The sequence below is a fragment of the Acyrthosiphon pisum genome, chromosome A1, assembly GCF_005508785.2.
Source record: "Acyrthosiphon pisum isolate AL4f chromosome A1, pea_aphid_22Mar2018_4r6ur, whole genome shotgun sequence".
In the NCBI taxonomy this organism is placed as follows: Eukaryota; Metazoa; Arthropoda; class Insecta; order Hemiptera; family Aphididae; genus Acyrthosiphon; species Acyrthosiphon pisum.
In genome coordinates, this window is record NC_042494.1 from 167,425,077 (window position 1) to 167,439,747 (window position 14,671).

At 28.2% G+C, this 14,671-nt stretch overlaps 1 protein-coding gene across 1 annotated transcript in view; it reads left to right on the top strand.

Moving 5' to 3' along the window:
* The first annotated feature begins 10,152 nt into the window (after nucleotides 1-10,152).
* LOC100158931 (MAGUK p55 subfamily member 5) overlaps nucleotides 10,153-14,671 on the top strand; it is a 65,994-nt gene continuing 61,475 nt past the window's right edge. The window contains exon 1 of the mRNA XM_008183780.3: nucleotides 10,153-10,705. The gene's annotated coding sequence lies outside the window, so the exon portion shown is untranslated. The remainder of the gene's footprint in view (nucleotides 10,706-14,671) is intronic.

Below are 14,671 nucleotides of genomic sequence, written 5' to 3' on the forward strand. Positions count from 1 at the left end.
AAATTAAATTTTTATGGGCGTTTGAAATTCATATTTTTACAACATTGATATTCACTCGATTTCTTACGTAACGATTTTCTTATTTTGTGTAATTAAAAAACGAGTGACTGTAGAAACTTGAAAATTTCACTGAATGTTAATATTAGCATTTTATATATACGATAAAATTTTTAAAATAATTTGACTCTTTTTGAGCTGTTTACGGACATTGTAAGTTTTCAATTTTTTTAGTTTTTTTTTTCTATAAATATCAATAAAGTTTTATCTGTTGGGCCAAAAAGTGTATAAATTTAATACAAAGCTCCTGATATATTGTTACAATATCAGTTGAAAAATATTAAAAATACATAGGCACAATTTTTTTTTATAAGCATTTAAAGATCAAATTTGGACAAAATTTATCAAATTTTAATTTGAAAAATTATTTTGTAGTTAAAAATTTATAAAATGTTCAATTTTTGTATCTAAGAATTGAAAATTTAAAACAAGATTCCACGTAAGTAATTAATACTGTTACCAAAAAATCTAAAAAATACATTTACGCAGTTTATTTTTATAGTCATTTTAAGTACAAATTTGGACGAAATTACATATTAAAAACCTAGGATAACTATTTTAGTTATTTTGTTGTGATTGTATAATATTATTCGTGGGTACTTGAAACTTCTAAAGTATACTATTATATATCTATGATAGTATCACGGTTTTTTGTTGATGTATAACGCGTTATAAGTACCTAATAAATATTATGATATGATTAATTTGGAATTTATTATAGGTACCTAATATAATATTATGTCTTATACCTAGACTAACATACCGTCTCCGCTCAGAATCGTTTTTCTTATACAATGATATTATATCATTGAATTCAAATTTAATACCATCCATTATACAGTGACCCACTTGTAACCTACTGTACAGCAGAGCGAAATCCACTTACCCACCTTTTTTATACTGCAATAATATTATATTATTGAATTTAAATTTAACATCATCTATTACAGTGGACCACTTGTAAGTAGTTGTAACTTTCTGTACAGCAGAGCAACACCCACTTCACACTTGTTCACCTTTTTGAATTTTTTTTTTCAAAATATTATTTTATAGTTTTATAATACATTATTGTGAAACCCTAACAGTCGATAGACATTATTAACTATTTATTATTATCTATAAACGTATTAGATGGTAACCACCTCGGACGAAAATGGAATATTAAATAGTTAGATAGGTACAGTCCGGTGGCATGACCGAGAATTTTTGGGAGAAATGTCCCAGACAAAAAATTATTGGGTAGCTGGTAGGTGGGTGGGTACTGCTTTATTGGACAGTGGGCATTTTTCAGTTGTTACTTAATGACTTTTGGATATAACTAAATTCCAGGTGTAGGTTAGTTGATATTTGAAAAAAATTTACTGTCTCATGAATAAAAATTGTTTGCGCCTCCACTGGAGGTTAGGTTAAAAACCTCTTTATATAGATCCTAAAGGGCGGCAAATGTTTAAATATGTATGTTTAATAGGGGTTACAAATATTTTCGCCCTGGGGTGCCAATGAAAGTTAGCACGGCAATGATAAATTCTTCAAACTTGGCTAGGTACAGTTATCGTTACTCGTTTGTGTCGTTTGTAAATGGATGCGGAGTTATGTATTATTGTCAGTGACAATGTTATTAATGCAACGAGTAAGAAGTTGTATAATATAATATTATATATTTATATAATGTAGGTAAGTACCTATAGCGTGTTTACCAATATTGATATAAATTAATAATTAAACTGTTAATTATTACGAGTTATGACAGTATAATAATACATAATACCTATTATTTTTACCTGTTATTTTGGACCAACAATTTTTTTTACAGTCGGAGAGAAATTTATAATTGTTTATTCAGATTACTATACAGGCTTGGGCGCATGGCGCTTATTTCTAGTACTTATATTTTAAACATAATATACAATACATTAATATTTTACTAATGATGTCATAGTATATATTAAATAGAGAGTAGTTATGTAATTGAAAATAACATATAGGTACCTGAGTACATATACTCGCTGTATCTCAAATAAATAAAATAGGGTTTGAAACTTTGAACTGTTATAGAATAGAGTATCATCTATATATATAAGAATCTAACTTGATTTTGGAGACGAAGGAAACCGGTTTGTTTATTTATTATTATTATTGTTATTATTATTATTATTATTATTAATTATTTATTTATTTGTTTGTACTTGCATTTTTCCATTTGAAATATATATTATTCATTGAATAAATAATTTATTGTTACATTTTTTCTACCTTATCTCTATTTTATAATAAATAGAATAAAATTTACCACTCCAGTGGTTGAATTCAAAATGTAAGATACATAATTTAGCAGAAATGCAGAAATTAGCTATAACAATAACTACAATATGTAAATATATTATATTATTTGTATGGCCAAAAAATAGTCATATGTTTTTAAATTAAATTATAAAAAAAATAATTTCTTCCGGAGGAAGGTCGGGCAGCTAGTTTATTATAAAATATAAATATCAAACAATTACAAAATGTTTATAATTATATCAACGTATATTACATTATTATAATTTATATTACAGTATAATTCGTGATTTCTCAAATATTTATAAAAATATAAATTTGTCAGTTATTCATAACCTAATTATTTGTATTGATCAATCGTCATTCGCAGCCGGTTACTTATTTAGACAATTTGTAGTTATGAGGCACAGCTGCCATACACTATTATAGGCAGTACGGAAAAATAAAATCAAACCATTTCAAAGATCAAAAACGAGTTTACCGAACAAACAAGCACGCCTCGTAGAATAGTTGGATTTTAATATTTATTTGTAAACGAAAAACTTTATTTAGGGGCTCAAATATTGTTGAATTAACTTTAAACATTTGAAAACACAACAATTTGAGAAAATTTTGTTTTATTATTTAAGTTTAAAACGGGCCAGACCCGTTATAAAGGTTTATGTTATAAATTTTGAATAAAGAGTCGGAGTCTATGCATTAAGTCATCATCTTTCAAATAAAATAAATTATTGAAATCTAACTATTTCACAGGCGTGAAAGTTTTTCCTGTGAGGCAAGTTTTTGTACTGAAAACTCATCGGCTCTGACTAGAGCCCTTAGTAAATAAATCATACCGTGTCGACCATAGGTAATGGAAAGTTGTTAATATTTTTTAATGGTCCTATCTACAGATAGTAATCCTCATTAATTCGATTCGCGTTGTGATTTGTGCACTTAATTCAGTCTTATAATATTCATTTTACTATTTTAGATTACCACACAGTAGTATTAATTAAGTTTTATACTGATCAGGAGTACGAGTACTTACTACTTTATAATATTATATTACCTATTATATAAATCTGATTTTAGATTCTGAGCGGAGCGATGTATCTATTGTTTTTACAATAAAGGGTGTTTTTTATTATTTTAATAAATTAATATATAAATAAATATTTTAATATATTTTTACGAAAAATCGTTTTCGACAAACGGACATTTTCAGTTTCAAATATATTTTATTTGTTGGGTAAATAAGAATGAAAAAATAATACAAGGATCTTAATATATTGTTACGATTACATTCGAAAAATATTAAAAATCCATAATCACAGTTTTTTTTATAACCATTTAAAGTACAAATCTCGACAAATTACGTAAAAATGACGAAAATGTGCAAATTATTTTGAGTTAGAAATTCATAAAATTTTTTTTTTAAATCTAAGATTTGAAAATACAATATAAGATTCTTCATAAGTTGTCTATCTTTATCGAAAAATAAAATGTGCATAAGAAAGTCAAATTAAATTTTTATGGGCGTTTGAAAATCATATTTTTACAACATTGGATATTCACTTGATTTCTCAAGTAGCGATTTTCTTCTTTTGTTCTTATTTAATTCAAAAACGAATAACTGATAGATGAAAATTTGACAGAATGTTTATAATTTAATTTTCTATACACCCTTTTTAAAATATTTTGACCTCCTAGTTAGATATTTAGTTAAAAATTTATAAAATGTTCAACTTTTATAGCAAAGGATTTTAAAAAAATGTATAAATCTGAAACAAACTTCCACTAAATTTATTAAATATAAATTACTTTATTCATAATAATTTCATCAAATATTCTTACTAATATCATCGGTTGACTGACCATCCTCGCTCAGAATTGTTTTCTTATACAATGATATTATATCATTGAATTCAAATGTAACACAATACATTACAGTGATCCACTTGTAACATATTGTACAGCAGAGCGATACCCACTTGACCACCTTTTGATTCTGAGTGGAGCGAAGGAAGCTATAGGTATTACAATGGTGTTTATTTTTTTTTTGTTTTTAAAATAAAGAAAATACCTAGGGTAATTATAGCAATTATAAATACTAGTATTTATAATCAACGGTATTAGGTGTTTAGGTATTAGATGTATAGGTAATGCTATATAGATACATTTCATTTATCACTTGTCCTTAATATAATATTTATTTAAACATAATATAGTTATTAGTTACTTATACTTACATGCCGGTAATGCAAGTTACACCGAAAACATTTATACTTTTACAGTAATATACAGACTGTATTATTGCGGTTTGCAGATAATTAAAAACATATGAATATTTTATTATTATATTTGTATAATTGTTTGAGTATAACCTATAAAGTTATACATAACTTTTATGTAAATGTAAGTTAAGCTGTGTGTGGATAATAATTTTTACATAATATGTTATCTATTTTAATTATTGCATTTTAGATTATTTTTGTATTTTAAATTATATTATATTAAATTATATATTTATAATTTTATATTCTTATATATTTTAGATTCTGAGTGGAACGATGAATGTATTGATCTTACAAAAATGTGTGTTTTTTAATTTTTGTATCTGTCATCATGGTTTGGAGCAGTAAAACTGCTTCGATTTTCTTCAACAGTATCTTGTTTGATAGGAAAGTGAATCTAGTTGGTGTATTCATTAGGTCAAAATCTGAAATTTCCAATAGTTTTCAAAAGCTCCGTGAAAAACAAAAGAAAAATTAAGGAAAAACGGGAATTTTTACACAAAATCTGTTTTCGAGAAAATTGATTTTGGTTTTTGATGTAACTTTAAAACAAATGACCGTAGATACATGAAATTTTCACTGGTTGTATATATTTTTATTTTCTAACATGACACAATTTTCAAAATATTTTGATTTGATTTATTTTGATTTGACATTTTAAGTTTCCAATATTATTAGTTTTTTTTCTATGGATGTCAATAAAACTTTATTTGTTAAGTAAAAATACTTGAAAATTTAATACAAGGCTCTTACTATATTTTTACAATAACATATTATACAAATCACAGTTTTTTTTTATTAGCATTTAAAGTTCAAAAATTGACAAAATATGTAAAAATCACGAAAATTAGTCAATTATTTTGGGGTAAGAATTTGTAAAAAATTTTCTTTTTAAATCTAATATTTGAAAATGTAATACAAGATTCCTCATAATATTGTATACCTTTGTCAAAAAAAAAAATATGTCTACAAGAAAGTCAAATTAAATTTTTATAAGCGTTTGAAATTAATATTTTTACAACATTTGATATTCGCTCGATTTCTCATGTGACGATTTTCTTGTTTTATTGTAATCAAAAAATGAATGACTGTAGATATTTGAAAATTTCACTGAATGTTGATATTTTCATTTTCTATACACCATAAAATTTTGAAAATATTTTAACTCTTTTTGAGCTGTTTACGGACATTCTCAGTTTTAAATTTTTTTAGTTTTTTTTTCTATAAATATTAATAAAATTTTGTTTGTTGTGTAAAAAAGCGTGAAATTTTAATGCAAGGCTCCTGATATAATGTTACAATATCAGTTGAAAATTATTAAAAATATATAGGCACAATTATTTTTTATAAGCATTTGAAGTTGAAATTTTGACAAAATTTATCATATTTAAAATTAAATAATTATTTTGTAGCTAACAATTTATAAAATGTTCAACTTTTATATCTAAGGATTGAAAATTTAAAACAAGATTCCATGTAAATAGTTAATTCTGTTCACAAAAAATCAAAAAAATACATAAGCACAGTTTATTTTTATACTCATTTTAAGTTCAAATTTGGACGAAATTACATATTAAAAAACCTAGAATAACTATTTTAGTTATTTTGTTGTGATTGTATAATATTATTCGTAGGTATTTGAAACTTCTAAAGTATACTATTATATATCTATCATAGTATCACGGTTTTTTGTTGATGTATAACGCGTTATAAGTACCTAATGGATATTGTGATATGATTAATATGGAATTTATTATAAGTCAATTTTTTTTAAATACCATAGATATAAGTATATAATATATCTTATACCTAGATTCAGCCTCCGCTCAGAATCGTTTTCCTTATACAATGATATTTTATCATTGAATTCAAATTTAATACCATCCATATTAATATATTATACAGTGACCCACTTGTAACCTACTATACAGCAGAGCAACATTCACTTGCCCACCTTTTTTATATTGTAAATACTTATTTATAATGATATAATCTAATATTTTAATGTATTGTTTATAAAAATTAAATGTCTATAAAATTAAAAATAATTTGGTGATATGCCATTAGATATCTATCTCTAGCTGGTTTGTTTAACAATAATTATACGCCAGATGTCCGGAAATTCAAATCCAAAAAGAAATGTATTTGGTAAATCAAGCGTTAAATCGATAATTACATATTATTATAGTAATTACTAAATTATATATGAATTTTCTATTTTTAATTATTATAATTTATAACGTTATGGTATATACACACAACGTACTTCAAAATTCAAACATTAAGTTCAATTTATATTCATATTTGGGACAGGAGATTGTATGTATAGTGTAGTGCGGCAGGCAGCAGTAAAAAGCTATCTAGTTTTATATAGTATAGGCGATCATTTATGTATGAGTCATTCTATTTATGAATCTGCAGAAAAATTACCCAACTTTAACAAGTGTTAAATATGTTTTAAAATATACTGAATAAAATTAACTTTATTTTTGTACATAAGCCATAAGGCAAATATATTTTACAATATTTTCATGTTTTACGATATATTTATCCATATTATTATAAATTATTGATTTCATATCGATAAACACGGACACATTAATGACGTTAGGTTAGGTCTTCGAAAACCTAAAGATTTAAGATGTACCTATACTACGTATGCAATAATTTATACCTCATTGCATTAATTATATTACAAAATGAAGATCATAATATAAGTAGTATTACACTATTTTGTCGCGAAATTAATTTTATTATTATATTTATAGTAGGTATTCAAAATTATATTTACATATTTTGCATTTTTCAAGTGTTTCAAGGATTTTTAATATATTTTTTGTATATATATACATTTTTTATAGTTTTTATTACATGTTTTGTAATTAGTTTACGCGTATAAATCCGAGCCTTAAAGTTATAAATATTTAAATTTTAGTGTTCACAACGGTCGGCGTGTCGTGTTTGTTTTAAAATCGTGACTGCACGTAGGTATAAATGTATAATGGTATAACAGTTTTTGATAATAGATTTTTAACATTTTGACCGACTGTATATTATATGTATATTATATGTACATTATATTGCTCTTAAATTTTATTTTCCGTCACGCGTCACTATATCGAGCGCCGAGGTGAGCCGAAGCGAGACGCGTTGGCCAACACACGGTCACTGCAGTGTCCTGAGCGGTATTTTTTTACTTTCAAACATTGTTTGTGTTTCTAAATGCTCAATTGCTATTGGTTTCCACTTCCTGATGTTTCTGGTGCTGTTAGCTTCAAACTCCTCACTGTGGTGCTTATATGGTATATTACATTTTTTTTACCGCAATCACACATTGCAATACCATATGACATTTAATAGGTATAGGTACTTTATTGTAAACAACAAGCCTGTTGTTTTATGTAATCTGTCTGGAATAGGTACCCATAACCGATAGTTAAACATAGGTACCTTTAATTGATATCTTATATGTATATAAATTATTTAATTATTGCAGTTTGGAGCGTTAGTGCTTTACAATCCAATACAGTGACTAAAAGTTATGATTTTTCGCGTAAGTGTATAATATAATAATGAGGCACCATCACTCACTTGTAATAATACAATTCGTTTTTTTTCTTGTGGCTTCATGTGTTGGTATTGGGTATTTTTTTAATAGAGCACAACATTATTTCGAAAACTATTAACATTATTCGACTTTTTATTTTTAGAAAATTAAACTCAATGTAATTTGAACATTTTGTATTTCCTTGAAAGTTGAAACTTGGGGCATCGATGGAAAACTAACAAACAAACTATAAATCACAAAAACTCGGACGAATTATAAATATCGATTTTTTATTAATAAGCAATTTAAGTTTCGATAAGAGGATTGGTGTTTCCCGAAAAACGTATGGCGCTATCTAAACTTATAAACCCATCTATTAATGGTTAATTCGATACGTGTGCATACTATATAATATTATATAGTATGTACACGTATCATATCACGTATATTATATATATATATGGGGTTGGGTATTCAAAGTCCTAAAAAGTCGTAAAAAAATGGAAAAATACCTTAAAAATCCCAAAAGTAGCTATTATATAAACAATAACCTCTTTAAAAATAGTTTTACTTTAAATAAATAAACAGAAATATAAGTATCAATATACCCCTCACCCTAACCATCTTATGTTGGTTCATGCTGCAGCTAGGACTCGTCTATATATATAATAAAGGTTAAGATAATTTATAATATATGGCTACCACCTTACTATGGTACTAATTAGTACCTATTCGCGTAAGTTTCTTGTATTGGTTCACAATTCAATCATTTAAAAATATATAATGTGTAATGTATATTATAATATAGAAAGTCGATTTAGCGCAGCTATCGTATTGTCCTCCTCTGAACATTCCATTAAAAAATAATCACTATCCATATTACTATAATACTATCCATAATACTACATATATTATAATTATTTTGTTTAATAAAAAGGTATTTTTTTTATTAGCACACGGGTAAGACTAGCCTCTCAGATACGTCTATTAGATTTGCTAGACAGTCTACAGCAATGGAGGATCTGTGCGTTAACATTACTGTACCATCACATATTTCACAAAAATACCTATATGGCTACTGAATGATGTTAACTCGAATCTTTATTAGTTAGTATTACCATGGTAGATAATATAAACCATAGAACTATATAATATCTACTAGATATATAGTTCTGTGGTTAAATTCGGACGTAAAATAATATTCAATAGTCAGCTTGGTCAGTAGGTAGGCTCCTAGTAGGTACCGCAATAGCCAATAGGTAAACACTAAATACTATTGGTTTTGTATGAATATATTTTTCCTATAACATAAACAATCATAAACATGTCATATTATATGACGTGATAATATAATATATTATGTCTTATCAAAAAACCAACTAGAAAAAAATTGTTTTGAGGGTCCGAGCCCTGTTGCCCCCCCTTAGATTGCCACCTATAAACGGCTACGTTCATCGACGGCGACAGAATTCGAAACGCTCACCCGTCGCGGCGACGAAGACGCCGCGGACGCGTGTCACGCGCTTGCGCGATTGTATATAATACCATACGTATGGTAACGTGCAGCGCCCGGTCCACGTGCGCGCTTTTCGTGGTTACCGGAAAGCGGTTGCCCACGCGCAACTACCCTTGGCGGTGGCTGGGCGGCTGAGGTGGACGGGGGCCACCTTATATCGGGAACGTGTAATATACGCCGTGTCAGCCCCGACGCGGATGCTGTGTGCGGATCGCCCAGCCGCCGCCGCCGCTGATCAATAAACGGCAGCAGCGCGCCCCCGAGAGCTCGGACCGCCGGCCACGCAGAGAGGCGTGGAGGCGTAGTGCACGCGCACAGCGCGCCGCCCGTTACTCCGCCGAACGAGAATGATGCCTTGCGAGACCTCCGCGCCGCCGCCGCAGCCGCCTCGACCCTGCCTAGCCGACACGTTATTATGGGCGCTCGCCGCCGCCTCGTAGTCGTCGTCACCGCCGCCGTCGCCGCCGTCGTCGTTCTCCCGGCAATACCTCTCTGGAGATAATATTTTAGAGGTACGTGTGCGCTCGTGTGTGTGTATGTTTGTGCGTGCGTGCGCGCGCTCGCGTGTCTGTGTTTCGGTGAGTGCGCGGGCCGTAGCGTACGGACCGACGGACGGACAGACGACGGACCTCGTTGATGAATATATTAATAATAATAATAACAATAATAATAATTATTATTATTATATTAATAATGAAACACGCATATGCACACTATATAAAATAATAAATCAAAACATAATATTATATAATATTACATTATTAAAATATTGTGTGGTAATAACTTTTTTCATCGTTCGATTCCTACATTATATTATACATGATAAAAACGATATAATATCGCCACCAAGACTGTCGTCGTAGAGTAGTCCGTCGAAACGTTGTGGTTTTTTGAGAGCGCGTTCGGATATCGGATACGAATACGTCGTCGTCGTCAACATATTATTGATATTATATTATACAATTACATATTTTTATTATAATAACATTATTATACTGTCGGTCGCCGCACTGGGATTCTCCGGGTCAAGTAAGTTATACCTACACATTATAATAATAAATGTTCCTATAGTACCTATATACCTATATGCCTGAAGTTTTGTAAAGTATATACTTTATTTTTGTGTTTGGCATTCGAACATTATTTTACATTTTATGTTCGATTTATCATTGATTTCAATTTTTTATCATCATCATCATCTCCTTTGTGAATCTCCCTAATATGTTTTATGCAAATAAAATATATTTCTTAAAGCTAGGTATGTGGGATATGTTATACAAAGTAGTATATTTATTTAGTATTCTAAAAATCTTATGTATTAGTCAGAAATAATTCTAGAATTGTATACATATTTATAAAGTTCAAATTTTGAATTTGGTCACAAAATATTAAAACACAATTTTGAGTGATGGATTGTTTTCACGAGTACCTAGTACCTACCATCTAATATTGTTAGGTGTCCGTATTCTTAAATTTAATTTTCACACGAATAAGAAATACAAATAGAACATATTAAAAATACTTATTTTACTAAATGTATTCGAATATTTAATAAGTCTGTCAAATACCTAAATATATAGTATACTGTTTGTGTATACACTCTAGGTATCTCATTGTGATCATTCTATATATACAGTGTGATGCACAAAGCATGCTCACTCCCATTTTTCCTTTAATAATGAATTTATTCATGTCCTGAGTTTTGTTATTTTTAAGCATACTACATTCTTAGGATTTGTACAACTTAAGGAATAAGGAGTATCCCTTGGCGATACAAACTTCTGTTTTTCAAACGAGAACATCCCTTTTCTAGGTACTGTAAATTATTTAGTGAATAATTTTTCTGAAAATGTTGACGTATCAAAACCAGAGTTCAAAACCCGTAAAATGTTGGCCCACTACTCCGCTCAACTATACTTTAAATACTTATAATTCATAAACTACTTGTCCGAAATTATATTATGTATCGAAATACTCCATACAATATTCTTCATCGGCAAATTAAAAATTATGTTGTCATTCAAAAGAGTAAAAACATTTTTAAAAAAATGATAACGATGAAAAAAAATAGGATAAAATATTGTCTTGTGATGACTTAAAATTACGTATAACTGTGTAAGAAATATTTTCAAAAACGTTAGTGTTTTCTGAAATGCGTGTCTTACGTTAAATAGAACACCACATCCAACCCAGAAAATAGTAGGTACCTACCTACTATTAGCTAATACATACTCGTTCATTATATTTAATAATACAGGCAAAGTAATAGATATTATGGTGAGCTTAAACTGTTCAGTGATCTATACATATAGGACGACGCACAGACTCTGAGTCGGTTTGTTACCTTTAACTTTCTGGGGGTAGTTCGTAGTTGAAGTGGTACCTATATCGTATATAAGCTTTTATTCTTAAACCTCGTGGCTCATACAGTTTCTATTTTTGAGTAATTTATAGGAATTTTTTTATTTGTATAAACACGAAAGAAACTAAGCTTCTTATTTTTATATTAAGGTAGGTCATACACTTATACTATAAAGCTATTGAATATCAGTAAGCTATACAATTATGAAATGGTCAATTATGAAATATGAATACATAGTTGTTAAAACGTAAACTATATATACCTTCATTAAAATGTAGTTTTACGAAATTACCTACCACAATAACTAAAATAGCTTATATTATATGAAATCATTGAAATCCATAATATGTATTCATAATTAACGATGACATAGGTTATATCCACGTATTATCCACCCACGTAATTAAAGTTATTAAAACACCCATTTCATGAATGAAATTAAAAAAAAATAAATTAACAATCAAAAAATTGGAACTTATTGCTTATGATGGACTATTATGTACTTTAATACTAACATTAATTTATTTTACAATTGTTAACATAAAATTTAAGGATTTTTAAAGGCATATGCCCGTATGCATAATCAATTAATGTGTCAGTGTCACATAAGACATAGTTGATATTGACTATGTATACGGACATAATATTATAAATTGTAAATTATTTTATACATAGTAATAACTGTATAGATAGGTACCTAATTTTGTTCTTAAAGAGCAGGTGCCTAACTTAAATTGTTAAATGGAAATAATTGTGATGGGTACTCATTTGGAATGAGCTTCAAAATGATATTTAGCATCTTTTGGCGGGACTACTTTCCACATGCCTTCTAATTGTGATGGTTGTAATCATTGTATACATTAAACAAATTGCTTCTGTCAGGACCATTAATCAAAATGTAATCCATTTTCTCTATATAATACTCGTATTATTCTTAATATTTAAATATTTAATAATATTTTTGAAAGTTTTTATGTGCCAATGTTTATCTTTTTTTCAACTAAAGCTTTTTTATGTAACTTTAAATAGTTATTTATTGCTTATATTAATTAGCTATTATCATTAAAAAGATTATTTGAGATAATATAATTTTATTTTATAACTAACTTTTCCCACGCACTTCGTAGCCCGTAAAAAATTACAACTATTAAAAAAAATGTGATCGAACTTTTTTTGGTTGTAATTCGCTGCAATAAGTGCAACTCAGTTACCTTGGTAGGGAATCCGACTTTGTCTGATCGTGAACAATGTGCGACGGCATATCAAGTAGGCAATCCACCTGCAACGGATTACGGACAGCGCCGATGAGTGGCTATAAGTGCAAGTCAGCTACCGTGGGTAGGCAATAGCTACCATTTATTATTATTAAAACCAATAACAACCATTTATAAACAAAAATTTCCATCGTAAATTTCAAAGTTCCTGTTTGAGTACTAAGAATCTCATCATCCAGGGAACCCACTCAAACACACACATATAATTTCATCAATATCGGTCAAGCCGTTTATTAATGCATAAAGGACAGACAGTCAGACCAACATTTATTTTTATAATAATAGATTGGTTTTAGTTGTGAGAAAAAAAATTTTTGAAATTTATTTTACTTAAATTAATGTAGGTTTTAGTTTATAATATTATAAATTATACCCTGGTGTATAGTTTAATATTCTTATATACTAACGCTAAACTATATTCTTTAGAAACACTTTCAAAATGTCAACAATATTAATAAAAAGGTGGGTAAGTGGATTTCGCTCTGCTGTACAGTAGGTTACAAGTGGGTCAATGTATAATGGATAGTATTAAATTTGAATTCAATTATATAAAACAACTGTATAAGAAAAACGATTCTGAGCGGAGACGGTTTGTCAGTCTAGTTATTAGACATAGGTACCTATTATAGGTATACTTATCCATAGTATTAAAAAAAAATTGACCTATCATAGGTATCAATAATAAATTCCAAATTAATCATATCACAATATCCATTAGGTAACGCGTTATACATCAACAACAAACCGTGGTACTATCATAGATATATAATAGTATACTTTAGAAGTTTCAAGTACCCACAAATAATATTATACAATCAGAACAAAATAACTAAAATAGTTATTCCATGTTTTTTAATATGTAATTTCGTCCAAATTTGAACTTAAAATGAGTATAAAAATAAACTGTGTTTATGTATTTCTTAGAATAACGCATCAAATGTAATTAATAATAATACCTAAACAACACATTAAATATGTATATATATATTTTGAAGTATAAAACTAAAGGTAATGGTAATGGTGAATGTATAAAACTGTATAAACGTATACAATCCACCATAATAATCATTATACCATACACATATTATATATAATAATAATATATTGTAATACAATCTGCGTTGACTCGAGCTAGGATATTTTATAATTTTATATAATATTTTATAATATGATAAAACAACTTAAAGGAATTGGTGAATGTATACAACTGCCCTAAAAAGTAGTAGTAAACAATTCATACACACTGAACACAACAATAATAAACGTATACAATCCACCATAATAATCATTATACATACATCATATTAGTTAACTAATCGAAATAGAATGTTTATTATGTTTATTATACACAGCTTGAAT